Consider the following 14250-nt stretch of genomic DNA (forward strand, 5'->3'; position numbering starts at 1 on the left):
TGTGTGTGTGCCATCAGTAGGAATGCCAGCATATTGCCTGGGAGCACCTCTTCCAGCTCTTCCTCTGCCTCTGCCAGCTCCTCTTCCAGATGGTGGTGGTGTAGTAGAAGTAGCACCAGCTCCTCTGCCAGCTCCCCTTCCTCTTCCAGATGGTGGTGTTGTAGTAGAAGTAACACCAGCTCCTCTGCCAGCTCCTCTTCTTCCAGATGATGGTGGTGTAGGAGCAGAAGCAGCAGGTCTTGGCTGTCTTGCTGTTGGTGCAGTAGAAGGACCAGCAGCTCTTGGCTGTGAGGTACTTGGAGTAGCCTTGCAAAGAAAAGGAAACAATTAATAATGCTAGAAAGAAATGTACAAGAAAGAAAACATTAGTATATTTGAAGGTGAAAAATTATTACCACATGCTTATTCTTCCTCAAAGCTAGCTCAGGCGTCAACTGTTTAAGACAGTTTGTGTACCTATGCCCTTGGAGACCACAATTGCCACATGTTATGGTCCCCATTCTTGAAGTTTCTTTTGGCTTTGGTACTTCAAATTTTCCCTTGATCCTCTTTTCTTTCCTTCTTCCTCTCTTGATTTTGAATGCAGGTGGTTCTATGTCTGGACCAGGGGTCCTTGTCCAATCATGCTCACCAGGCACAGGAAAGATCATTGGTTCATAAGCTACAGCATAAAAATCTTTCTTGAAGAATTTGCTGACATAATCCTCTGGTTTCCTTTTAGCCTTGTTTATTGCAGAGATGGCATGGTTGCAAGGTATGCCACTAAGGTCCCACTTCCTGCATCCACATGTCTGAAGTTCCAGGTTGACAGCATGTCTTTGTTGCCCACTTGTAACTTGCCATAAGTTGACCCCTGCCTGTATTGGCTTGCAGTATCTGGCCCTCTCCTTCTCAGCCTCTAGCTTCTCACTGTAATGAGGTGTTATCTCCCATCTTGCTTCCTTAACACACTCTCTCTCTTATTGTGCCACCTCACCATCTGCTTATCTTTTATCCCATCACACATTGTCCTTATAGGTTTTCTCCTAACATCTAGAATGTACTTGTTGAACACCTCAGACAAGTTGTTCACTACCAAGTCAGTCTTGCAGTTTGTGTCAAATGCATGCCTTGCCCATGTCTTTTTTGGTATTGCAGTAAGCCACTCCCAAGCTTCCTCACTTTCAGCTCTAAGATCATTCATTGCAATATTAAATTTGTGTTCATTGTAGGCATAGCTAGCATTATCCATGCACTTCTTAAGATCTTCACCCCTAAACCCAGCATTTTGGAAATTTGCATATATATGTCTAAGGCAGAACCTTTGGTTGCAATTTGGAAACACAGCATTCACTGCATACAGTAACCCCTGACACAAACAATATAACAAGTCTAAGCTACATCCTAAAGAAATATGCACCAATGAATTAAATATGCATTCTAATCTACTATAAACACTTGTGCAAAACATAATGAAACTCTAAGCTAATGTAAACACTTCTACAAAACACATACCTTTTGTCTATCTGACATTATAGTATAAGGTCCAAACTTGCCCACTTCTCCCCCTAGGCAAATTTTCAGTTGGTGTAGAAACCAACACCAACTAGCTTTGTCCTCTTGCCCAACTATGCCAAATGCCAGTGGATATATGTTGTTGTTGCCATCTCTACCAGTGGCAGCAAGGAGTTGAGCACCTGTAGTGAGCTTAATGAAGCACCCATCAACACCTGCATAATCAACATTTCCAAACATTAAATACATTCAAGTGAGAAACAAAATGTAGTACTCTACAATATGTAAATGGTGCACAAGGTTTAGGAACTAACCAATGAATGGCCTACACCCATTGAGAAACCCCTCCCTTGCTCCATTCATGCAAAAGAACATGGCATGGAATCTTGGGCCTGGGTGGGGTATTCTTGCAGTTGGTGTTGGAGTAACAGTAGTGACTATTACTCTGCTCCCAGGGTTTGTGTCCATGACAGTCTGAGCATAGTCTTTAAGCCTAGGATATTGCTTCTTGTGATCTCCTAACATAGCTTCAATAGCTATGTTCTTTGCCCTATATGCCATGCACTTGGGCACATCTACACCATATTTTTCATTGCATGCATCAATTATAGTCTGAATACCAGTAGTTATATCAGATCTAAAGAGATGCTCATATTTCTGTGCTAGCCACTTAGCACTAACCCTGGTGGTCTCTGTGGTACTAGGGCAAGTGTGTTCTAGTCTCATCTTCTTAATTACAAAGGTTTTCTCCCCTTTTATAACTGCTGCCACCATTAAGAAGTGGCATTGTTTATCCGTACACTCAACAATTATCCTCTGATCTGAATTCCTGTGATACCTGAAATTCCTGGCCTGGGTGATGTGCAAATTCAACAAAGCATCTCTGAATTGATGCTGATCCCTAAAACACAACTTCATACACAGTTGCTCATGTGGTTGCTCCAATTTCTCATTATAGCACTTCCTAGTAGGCCTTTTCTTTGCCCTACTCTTCCTTTTATTTGGTAGGACAAAAGAGAGTGGCTCAAAACCATCATCATCACTCTCCCTCAACAACCCCTTCTCTTCTTCATCTGATGATGGTCTGAAATCAGGTTCAACCTCTGGTAGCTCACTACAATGTGACCTAGTGGTTGGGCCTCTTCTAACTAGCAACTTCTGCTTCTTCTTTACAGGTTCAACTATAGTTTCTTCTTCTTGTTCAAAAGTCCTATCTTGTTCTACCTCAAATGGGTCCTCAACTTCAGTGTCACCCTCATAATGCAGCATTTCTTCCTCTTCTGATTGATCATCATCTGATTCTTCCTCTTGTGCTTCTAGCTCTCTCTGTCTCTTTCCCTCTTCCACCTCTACATCTTCATCATCAACCATGTAATTAGGGTCACTTCCAATTTGACCATCCTCATCAGAGGCATCACTGTCCTCATAAGCCTCAAATCCTTGATATCCCTCTTCTTCTTCTTCCAAAATTGCTTTCAACTTGTCTGTTGCATTTTTGCTTTCTTGTGTGCAAACACCAGCAGGACCAGCAGGGTGATGTGTGATACATTGACTGTCAAAGACTACTCCTTCCTTATCAACAGCTAAGATAGGAGGCTCACTAAGATCATAAACAATAGGCTCTTGGTACACCATAGTGGACAAGTCTGGCTTTTCTAAATGCTGCCTCTCAAAATCAGTATCAGGGGGTGGACAAGCCCTGACTAGCAAATTAAGCACCAATTTGTCCTAGATCTTCCTCTTTATCATCTGTAATTCTGCATGACTGTCTACCAAATCCAGCCCTTTCTCTCCTAAAGATGGATTTTCAATGTGAAACAAACAATCATATGCATTAAATCCTTGGGTTTCCATCACTGCAACCAAATTCAGATAAGTAATATCTGAACCACACAGCTTCATCTCCAATGGCTCTCTTGCATCAAAATGGATCCTTACTTCCCAAATGTCTTCATCCAAACTACAGAACAAATTAAATTTCATGTATTCATTATAATTACTCTTAATTTGCAGAGCAAAAGTACAGTACAGTGTAATTTAAAGTAACCTATAAGTCTATTATTTACTAATTGAGCACAATAGCAAAATTTGGAGAGCAACAGTACAGTACAAAACAATTTAAAGTAACAGTACCAGACAGTACAGAACAATTTGGAGAGCCACAATAATCCCAAATTTTTACTATCATTGAACTAATTTGAGAGTGCAATACACTATGTTACTAGGTTAGTTTAATTGTCCTATACTAGTCACTTCAATTGGATAAAACCTAATCCCCAACTGGATAAAGCAGAAGATGAACAAACCCTAAAAATGCCCAATTGGATAAATCAGAGGAGGAAGAGGACAAGGGTACTTACAGCACGCCGCCAAGTCCATGCGTCAAATCATGGCTGCTGCTAGGGTTCGCCACCCACTGATGCGCCAACCGCAACCGCTGCTCCATGGTGAGTAACATCGACTCCTCGTCGTCGGTCGAGTACGCGGAGCTGGAGTCCTCGCCGCCATCCCAGTCGACGCCAGCCGTTCTGCTAGGAGGCCAGAACGGCATCTCACCGCCGCCGTGGACGCCCTCGCCGTCGTCGCTGCTTTCGTCCTCCAAAACCATGGCGTCGGCGAGGCGGTGCGGCGGCCGGCAGTCGGGACGCGGGCGGCAGCGACGGAGGAAACGAGCGAGGAGGAGGAGGGAGGGGAATGGTGCGGCCGGGCTGGAGCTGGTGCGACCGGACCAGGTTGGAGAGCAGCAACGCACCGGCTCGTCCTAGTCAGCGCGCGGGCACACGCCGATTGGCCAGCGTGGCACCTGACAGGTGGGCCCGAGCTGTCGGATCGGGCGTCAATACGTATAAATACGCGTTTTAGCCTAATTTGCAAAAACTTAGACCAATGTTGGTACTGACACGCAAAAATTAGCAATCATGGTACCAATCTGCATGTGATGCCCGAATTGTGGTACTTCTGTGCAATTAACTCCCTAAAACCTCTCGGGAGGGCTGATCTGTAGTCCGTTCGGGGCTCCGGAGAGGGGAATCCATCGCCATCGTCATCATCAACCATCCTCCATCACCAATTTCATGATGCTCACCGCCGTGCATGAGTACTTCCATCGTAGGCTTGCTGGACGGTGATGGGTTGGATGGGATCTATCATGTAATCGAGTTAGTTTTGTTAGGGTTTGATCCCTAGTATCCACTATGTTCTGAGATTGATGTTGCTATGAATTTGCTATGCTTAATTCTCGTCACTAGGGCCCGAGTGGCATGATTTCACATCTGAACCTATTATGTTTTCATCAATATATGAGTGTTCTTGATCCTATCTTGCAAGTCTATAGTCACCTATTATGTGTTATGATCCGTTAACCCTGAAGTGACAATAATCGGGATACTTACCGGTGATGACCGTAGTTTGAGGAGTTCATGTATTCACTATGTGTTAATGCTTTGTTCCGGTACTCTATTAAAAGGAGGCCTTAATATCCCTTAGTTTCCGTAAGGACCCCACTGCCACGGGAGGGTAGGACAAACGATGTCATGCAAGTTCTTTTCCATAAGCACGTATGACTATGTTTGGAATACATGCCTACATTATATCAATGAACTGGAGCTAGTTCTGTGTCACCCTAGGTTATGGCTGTTACATGATGAACCGCATCCGGCATAATTCTCCATCACTGATCCATTGCGTGCGAGCTTTCCATATATTTGTTCTTTGCTTATTTACTTTCTCATTACTATTGCTATCATCACTACAAAATACAAAAAACATTACTTTTACTTCTGTTACTTTTTGTTACCTTTACCACTACTATCATATTACTTTGCTACTAAATACTTTGCTGCAGATACTAAGTTTCCAGGTGTGGTTGAATTGACAACTCAGCTACTAATACTTGAGAGTATTCTTTGGCTCCCCTTGTGTTGAATCAATAAATTTGGGTTGAATACTATACCCTCGAAAACTGTTGTGATCCCCTATACTTGTGGGTTATCACATCACAACCATTTTAATAGCATGTTGGCACGCAAGGTAAACCATTATAAGCTCCTAGCTAATTAAGCATGGCACAGGAAACTATGATCTCTAGTTGTCATTGCAAACATGTTTATTCATAATAGGCTGAATCAGGAATGATGAACTAATCATATTTACAAAAACAAGAGAGGTCGAGTTCGTACCAGCTTTTGTCATCTCAGTCAGGCCATCATATATCGTCATAATTTCCTTTCACTTGCACGACCGAACGATGTGGATAATAATAATAGTGCATGTGCATTGGACTAAGATGGAATCTGCAAGCATTCAATAAACATGAGAAGACAAGGCAATATGGGCTCTTTTGTCAGATCAACAATAGTGCATATAAGAGCCACTTCAACAATTGAATTATGGTCTTCTCCTATCGACCCCCAATGAAAAGAAAAGAAATAAAACTATTTACATGGGAAAATGCCCAACAAGCAAAAGAAGAACAATAAATCTTTTTGGGTTTTCTTTTTAATTACTACTACAAGCATGGAAAGTAAACTAATTAAAAGCTACAAATAATTTTTTTAGTTTTCTTAAGGTTTATTAAACACACAAGAAGAAAGCATAAAAAGGAAAATAAACTAGCATGGATATTACAATGAAAAAGTATGAGCACCGACATCTAGCAATGAGTGTGTGAACATGAATATAATGTCGGTGAGAAATACGTACTCCCCCAAGCTTAGGCTTTTGGCCTAAGTTGGTCTATGGCCACGGTTGGCCTGGTGGATATCCATAGTAATAGTTGGGGTCGTACTGCGAAGAAGAAGACTCTGATTGCCACTGGTTGGCAATCATCTCCGGATCCCACTGGGAATTAGATTGTCATGGAGGATCAACTTGTGGTTCCGACTCTGGCTCTATGGCTGATGTAGGATTTCGGTAGGCGTGAATAGCCTCTAACGGAACAAGGTACTGGCCTACAGATAAATCAAACAAGGAAGGAGCAGGCAGGGTAATAGTCTCAGGATGATGTTTATCAAAGAACAATTTGTATTTAAGCTCCCCTTCCCTATTCTTAACAATAAAATCGTGTGCCACCATACTCTTATAATCTAAATAAACATGGGGCAGCAATTTTTCTTCCTTCTCATAATGCCTAATAGGTATTGAGGGAGTCCTGGATTAGGGGGTGTCCGGATAGCTAGACTATACCTTCGGCCGGACTCCTGGACTATGAAGATATAAGATTGAAGACTTCATCCCGTGTCCGGTTCCTTGGCGTGGAAGGCAAGCTTGGCAATACGGATATGTAGATCTCTTTCCATTGTAACCGACTCTGTGTAACCCTAGCCCTCTCCGGTGTCTATATAAACTGGAGGGTTTTAGTCCGTAGGATGAACAACAATCATACCATAGGCTAGGGTTTAGCCTCTCTGATCTCGTGGTAGATCCACTCTTGTACTACCCATATCATCAATATTAATCAAGCAGGACATAGGGTTTTACCTCCATCAAGAGGGCCCGAACCTGGGTAAAACATCGTGTCCCCTGCCTCCTGTTACCATCCGCCTAGACGCATAGTTCGGGACCCCCTACCCGAGATCCACCAGTTCTGACACCGACATTGGTGCTTTCATTGAGAATTCCTCTGTGTCGTCACTTTTAGGCCCGATGGCTCCTCCGATCATCAACAACGATGAGATCCAGGGTGAGACTTTTCTCCCCGGACAGATCTTTGTGTTTGGCAGCTTTGCACTGCGGGCCAATTCGCTTGGTCATCTGGAGCAGATCGAAAGCTACGCCCCTGGCCATCAGGTCAGATTTGGAAGTTTGAACTACATGGCCGACCTCCGCGGAGATTTGATCTTCGACGGATTCGAGCCGCAGCCGAGCGCGCCGCACTGTCACGATGGGCATGATCTAGCTCTGCCGCCGAACAGTGCCCTGGAGGCCGTACCCGCATCAGCTCCGACCCTTAATTCGGAGCCAACTGCGCCAATCAAGGATGGGTGGTTGGACACCGCCTCTGGGGCTGCAATCTCTACAGCGATCGAGCCAAACACCAGCCCTATTCTCTGCGAAGCCCGTGACTCCAAGGAGCCGGACTCCTCTCCAGACTCCGAGCTCTCCGCGCCCCTACCGATCGAACCCGATTGGGCGCCGATCATGGAGTTCACCGCCGCGGACATCTTTCAGCACTCGCCCTTCAGCGATATTCTGAATTCACTAAAGTCTCTCTCTTTATCAGGAGAGCCCTGGCCGGACTATGGTCAGCAAGGTTGGGATGCGGATGAAATTCAAAGCCCACCCACCACCCACTTCGTAGCCACTGTCGATGATTTGACCGAGATGCTCGACTTCGACTCCGAAGACATTGACGGTATGGACGCCGATGAAGGAGACGATCAAGAACCAGCGCCTATAGGGCACTGGAAAGCCACCTCGTCGTATGATATATACATGGTGGACACCCCAAAAGAAGGCAATGGCGATGGAACAGCGGAGGATGACCCCTCCAAGAAGCAGCCTAAGCGTCAGCGTCAGCGGCGCCGCTCTAAATCCCGCCAAAGCAAAAACGGTGATTCCGGCACGGGAGATAATAACACCCCGGATAGTGCCAAAGACAACCACCTCCAGCAAGATTTAGCACAGGAGGATGGAGAAGCCAGCCCTCTTGAGAGAGCGGTAGACAGAGAGGTCGAGGACAATAATTATATGCCTCCCTCTGAAGACGAAGCAAGCCTCGACAATGACGAATTTGTCGTACCGGAGGATCCCGTCGAACAAGAGCGTTTCAAACGCAGGCTTATGGCCACGGCGAGCAGCCTCAAAAAAACAGCAACAGCTTAGAGCTGATCGAGATTTGCTAGCCGACAGATGGACTGAGGTCCTTGCGGCCGAAGAGTATGAACTCGAACGCCCCTCCAAGAGCTACCCAAAGCGCAGGCTGCTACCCTGATTAGAGGAGGAAGCACCTAAACCTACATCACCAGCGCATGATGCGGCTAACCGGCCACCCCGTGGCCGTGACAGAGAGGCCTCTCGGCCCTCCACTCAAGCCGCACCCTGGCGCCGCTCAAAAAATACCAAGGCACGGGAAAATGCGCCAGACCTGCAAGATATATTGGAGGACAAGGCAAGCCAAACAAGATCGATCTACGGATCGCGTGGGCGCCCCATGGCACGAGACGGTAATCGTCACTCCGGATACAGTCAATCCGCCCGGGCCGAACACAGTAGACAAAGCTCGTTTGAGCTGCGTCGTGATATGGCCCAATACAGAGGCGCCGCACACCCACTATGCTTCACAGATGAAGTAATGGATCATCAAATCCCTGAGGGTTTCAAACCCGTGAACATTGAATGATATGATGGCACAACAGATCCTGCGGTATGGACCGAGGGCTATCTCCTTCATATCCACATGGCCCGCGGTGATGACCTACACACCATCAAATACCTCCCACTCAAGCTTAAAGGACCAGCTTGGCATTGGCTTAATAGCTTGCCAGCAGAATCAATTGGTTGTTGGGAGGACCTGGAAGCCGCATTCCTCGACAATTTCCAGGGCACTTATGTGCGACCACCAGACGCCGATGACCTTAGCCACATAATTCAGCAGCCAGAGGAATCGGCCAGACAATTCTGGACACGGTTCCTAACCAAGAAAAATCAAATCGTCGACTATTCGGACGCAGAGGCCCTAGCAGCCTTCAAGCATAACATCCGCGACGAGTGGCTTGCACGGCACCTAGGACAGGAAAAGCCGAAATCCATGGCAGCCCTCATGACACTTATGACCCGCTTTTGCACACGAGAAGACAGCTGGCTAGCTCGCAGCAATAACATGACCAAGAGCCCTGGTAATTCGGATACCAAGGACAGCAGTGGCAGGTCGCGTCGCAACAAGCAAAAGCGCCGCATTAACGGCGACAATGCTGAGGATACGGCAGTTAGTGCCTGATTCAGAGGCTCTAAACCTGGTCAGCGGAAAAAGCCATTCAAAAGAAATACTCCGGGCCCGTCCAGTTTGGACCGAATACTCGACCGCTCATGCCAGATACATGGCACCCCCGAAAAAACAGCCAATCACACCAACAGGGATTGTTGGGTGTTCAAGCAGGCAGGCAAGTTAAATGCCGAAAGCAGAGACAAGGGGTTGCATAGCGATGACGAGAAGGAGCCCTGGCCGCCGAACAATAGTGGACAGAAAGGTTTTCCCCCACAAGTGCGGATGGTGAACATGATATACGCAACCCACGTCCCCAAGAGGGAGCGGAAGCGTGCGCTAAGGGACGTATACGCGATGGAGCCAGTCGGCCCAAAGTTCAACCCATGGTCTTCCTGCCCGATCACTTTTGATCGAAGGGACCACCCCACTAGCAACCGTCATGGCGGATTCGCCGCATTGGTTCTAGACCCAATTATTGACGGATTTCACCTCACTAGAGTCCTTATGGATGGCGGCGGCAGCCTGAACCTGCTTTACCAGGATACAGTGCGGAAAATGGGCATCGATCCCTCGAGGATTAAACCCACTAAAACGACCTTTAAAGGCGTCATACCAGGTGTAGAGGCCAACTGTACAGGCTCAGTTACACTTGAAGTGGTCTTCGGATCTCCGGATAATTTTCGAAGCGAGGAGTTAATCTTCGACATAGTCCCGTTCCGCAGTGGCTATCATGCACTGCTCGGGCGAACCACATTTGCCAAGTTCAATGCGGAGCCGCACTACGCATACCTCAAGCTCAAAATGCCAGGCCCTCGAGGAGTCATTACGGTCAATGGAAACACTGAACTCTCTCTCCGAACGGAGGAGCATACGGCGGCTATCGCGGCGGAAGTACAAAGCAGCCTCTCAAGGCAATTTTCCAGTCCGGCCATTAAACGTCTGGACACCGTCAAGCGCGCCTGGAGTAACCTACAGCAAGACCGCCGGGCACGTTCCGAGCAAGCGTAGCAATGCGGCCCCAACCCCAGCCCTCGCGAACTTGCGAAACCAGTGTTGCGCGTACATAACTACGCTCTGGAAATACCATTGGAAAAAGGGGAGGGGCACAATCACGGCACGCCCAAAACACGGCTTAAACCGCACTAGGGGTTGCCGACTTTTTCATTTTCTCTTACTTTCAGGACTCCACTCTTCGGAAGGCCTGTCCGGTAGTACAATTGCTGCACAAACGATACAACAACCAGGGGAGCAGAAAGCTACGCCACACTACAGAACTTTAAGGTGGTCTCTATAACAAGCAGTATACCTGTTTCACATAACATTCCGCAGCTCGCCCCTAGAAAGGACATGTTTGATAGTCCCGTCTTTTGCTTATCGCACTATTTGTATCGTCCTGCTTTGATCACAGCCTTTTTAAATAAACAATGCATAGCTTCCGTCTATTATTGCATTACTCTTTTTTACGAATATATGTTCATTAATGACATGTTGCACCCGTACACTTTGGTACGGCCAATACGCCAGGGGCTTAAGTACCCCACAATATGGTGTGAGAAGTCCGAACACTTTCACAAGTGCGGCACCCCGAACTTATAGCATTATATGCATCGGCTCCGAATCATGTCTTGGGTCAATAGTTGGGTTTGCCCGGCTCCTATGTTTTGGTACCTTACATTCCGTTATATCGGCTAAGGTAGCACTAGGAGAACTACTGCGATTGTGCCCCAGTTGAGCTGGGCTAAGCAACTCAGTAGAGAAAGCTAAAACTGACTGTCATGATGAGGCGAGAGCTGGTCGTTGTTTGAGAGGTTTTCGAGTCCCTAAAGACTTATGCCGCTTAGAGCGAGGAGTCGGCTTTGTCCAGCCTAGGCGTGGATAGCGCCCCGAACTCGGTCTTCCGAACACTAGGGGCTTTGCCGAAATTTAAAATTATAGAATTCTATGGCTAAGTGAGAGTGTTCAAGCATTATAGTCCGATTGCCTTGTTCGTTGTGTTGAGCGGCTCCCTCGAAGGACCCAAGAATGGGAAAAAGAGCGCTCATGTTTATCCCGAACACCCCAGCACTCGTGCCATTGGGGCAGAAGCCGACGACTCGCCATCTCTCAAATTTGATAAATGGCCGAACAGAAGGTAATATTTTAAATTCAAAAAGCATTGCTTAGCGCACATGAACAAGTTTTCAGCGCACATGACAAAACGAGTGAGTTTACTGAAAAATTACATCCATGGAACATTCATCCGCCACAAGGCGGGCACCCTTCAGAACACCCTCATAATACATCTCGGGCTTGCGATGCTCCTTGCCCAGTGGTGGCCCGTCCTTCACAAGCTTCTAGCATCCAGCTTGCCCCAGTGCACCTTCGCATGAGCAAGCGCCCTACGGGCACCCTCGATGCATACGGAGCGCTTGATGACTTCGAGCCTTGGACATGCCTCCACCAGCCGCCTCACCAGCCCGAAGTAGCTCCCAGGCATGGCCTCTCCAGGCCACAGCCGGACTATGAGGCCCTTCATGGCCTGTTCGGCCACCTTATGGAGCTCGACCAACTGTTTCAGCTGGTCGCTTAAGGGCACCGGGTGTTCGGCCTCAGCATACTGAGACTAGAACACCTTCTCCGTCGAGCTTCCATCCTCGGCTCGGTAGAAGGCGGCGGCATCCGGCACGCTACAGGGCAAGTCTGCGAATGCTCCTGGAGAGCTCCGGATCCGGGTAAGTAACAAGTAATTCACTTTTACGTGCTTTCTTTGCATAAAGAATGCCTTACACACCAGTATCTTTTTTATTGCCTCAACCTCCTGGAGGGCCTTCTGGGCTTCGGCTTGGCAGACTTGGCATCTTCAATGGCCGTCGCGAGCTCAGACTCTCGCGTCTTCGAGTCAAGCTCCAAACTCTCATGTTTTTTCATGAGAGCATGGAGCTCTTGCCGCACCTCGCCAACCTGCGTCTCATGCTTCTCCCGCTCGGTGTGCTCCGTGGCCGCCCTCTTCTCGGCCTCGGACAGCGCTTGCTTAAGGGTCGCCACCTCAGTTGTGGCCCCTACAATATCCGCGTTAATCCTGTTACTTTTTGCAATTGCACCTTTCACATATTTCAATAAGGTATTTCTTACCTTCCTTCTCCTCGAGTTGCCTATTGGCATGGCCGAGCTCGTTCTCGGACCGCGCGAGGTTTTGCTTCAGCGTATCCACCTCCGCAGTCACTGTGGCGGAGGCCAGCAGTGAAGCCTGCACACGCATATCGACTTGATTATGTTAGACTCCTGCGAATGTTATTAGATCCTCTATTCAGCTTTTCCTTCCGAACGCCGAACAGAGCATCAGGGGCTACTATCTATGCGGTAATATTTTTTACATATTCTTTACTTACCTCAAAGCCTATTAGAAGGCTGGCACAGGCTTAGTCAGTCCGCTCTTGGCGGACTGAACCTTCTAGATCACCGCACTCATAACAGTGCGGTGCTCCTTGTCGATGGAGGCGCCGTTAAGCACCTCCAGCAAATTGTCCGGTGCCTCCGGTTGGAGGGAGGTCACCAGCTCGGTAGGCTTGCTCCTCTTGGAAGGAGGCTGCCTACCGGAGTCCGGAACCGTTGAAGGTTCCAGCGCGGTGTCCGGCTCAAAGCCAGACTTAGAGCCCTTGGGGGTTTTGTCCCCTTTACGCCTGGAGTCCGGGAGGTCGCCTTGCGGTGCCTCCAGGACCACCTCCTCCTGGCTTGGAACCTGTTGGGACGCCATCTCGGTGTCGTCCGTAGGGTGGGGGGAGGTAGCCGTCGGAAGCGAGTTCACATCCGACGAATCCAGGGAGCCGCTCGACGACTTGTCAAGCCCGGCCTTGGGCGGACTGCGTAGTCATATTCGGCGTAAGGAGGAGCTGTGCAAGAAAGGAACGCTATGAATTGCTCTGGTGTCCGAATACTTACGATCTCACCAGGGGCTTGGCCCTGTGCGGCCACTCCTCTTCGCCGTCGTCGGCGTTGGTGGAGTAGTCCGGAGGAAGGGTCTTCCCCTTTTTGGACCCTTCGGCCTCCCCATTTGGGGCGGCCTTCCTTTTCTTCCCTTCCCCCGCTGGAGGGGGAGAGGTCTCTTCTTCCTCCTCCTCATCTTCATGGGAGGAGTGCGCCTTGGAGTCATCGGATGATGAATCCGACAACTCCTGGCGCCGAGCACTCTTTCAAGTCCCCGTGGCCTTCTTCTTGGCCTCCTTCTCCGGCACCACATAGGGTGCTGGAACCAGCAGCTTCGCCAAGCGAGCGTCCGCTGGGCCTTCGGGCAAAGGAGCCGGACAGTTGATCTGTCCGGACGTCTCCTGCCAATCCTGTCAAAGGTAAGGGAGCTTAGATCCCGCATGGAGTCAAACTATGAAAAACTAATACCCTGTAAAAGGTAAAAACAGCTTACTGCATGAGCGTGATGCTGCGTGTTGAATCCGCGATCCTCGGTAGCGGATGCGGGGGCCTCGGCGCCCTTGAAAAGCACCTTCCAGGCATCTTCGTACGTCGTGTCGAAGAGTCTGCTAAGAGTTCGGTGCCGCGCCAGGTCGAACTCCCACAGGTTGAAAGCCCGTTGTTGACACGGGAGGATCCGGCGGATGAGCATAACCTGGACTACGTTGACAAGTTTGAGCTTCCTGTCCACCAGGGTTTGGACGCATGTTTGGAGTCCGGTCAAATCTCCTTTTTTACCCCACGACAGGCCCGTCTCTTTCCAGGAGGCGAGCCGCGTAGGGGGTCCGGATCAGAACTCGGGGGCTGCGACCATTCAGGGTCGCGCGGCTCGGTGATGTAAAACCACCCGACTGCCACCCCTTTAGGGACTCCACGAAGGAGCCCTCGAA

Source organism: Triticum urartu, chromosome 7 (assembly GCF_003073215.2).
Source record: "Triticum urartu cultivar G1812 chromosome 7, Tu2.1, whole genome shotgun sequence".
In the NCBI taxonomy this organism is placed as follows: Eukaryota; Viridiplantae; Streptophyta; class Magnoliopsida; order Poales; family Poaceae; genus Triticum; species Triticum urartu.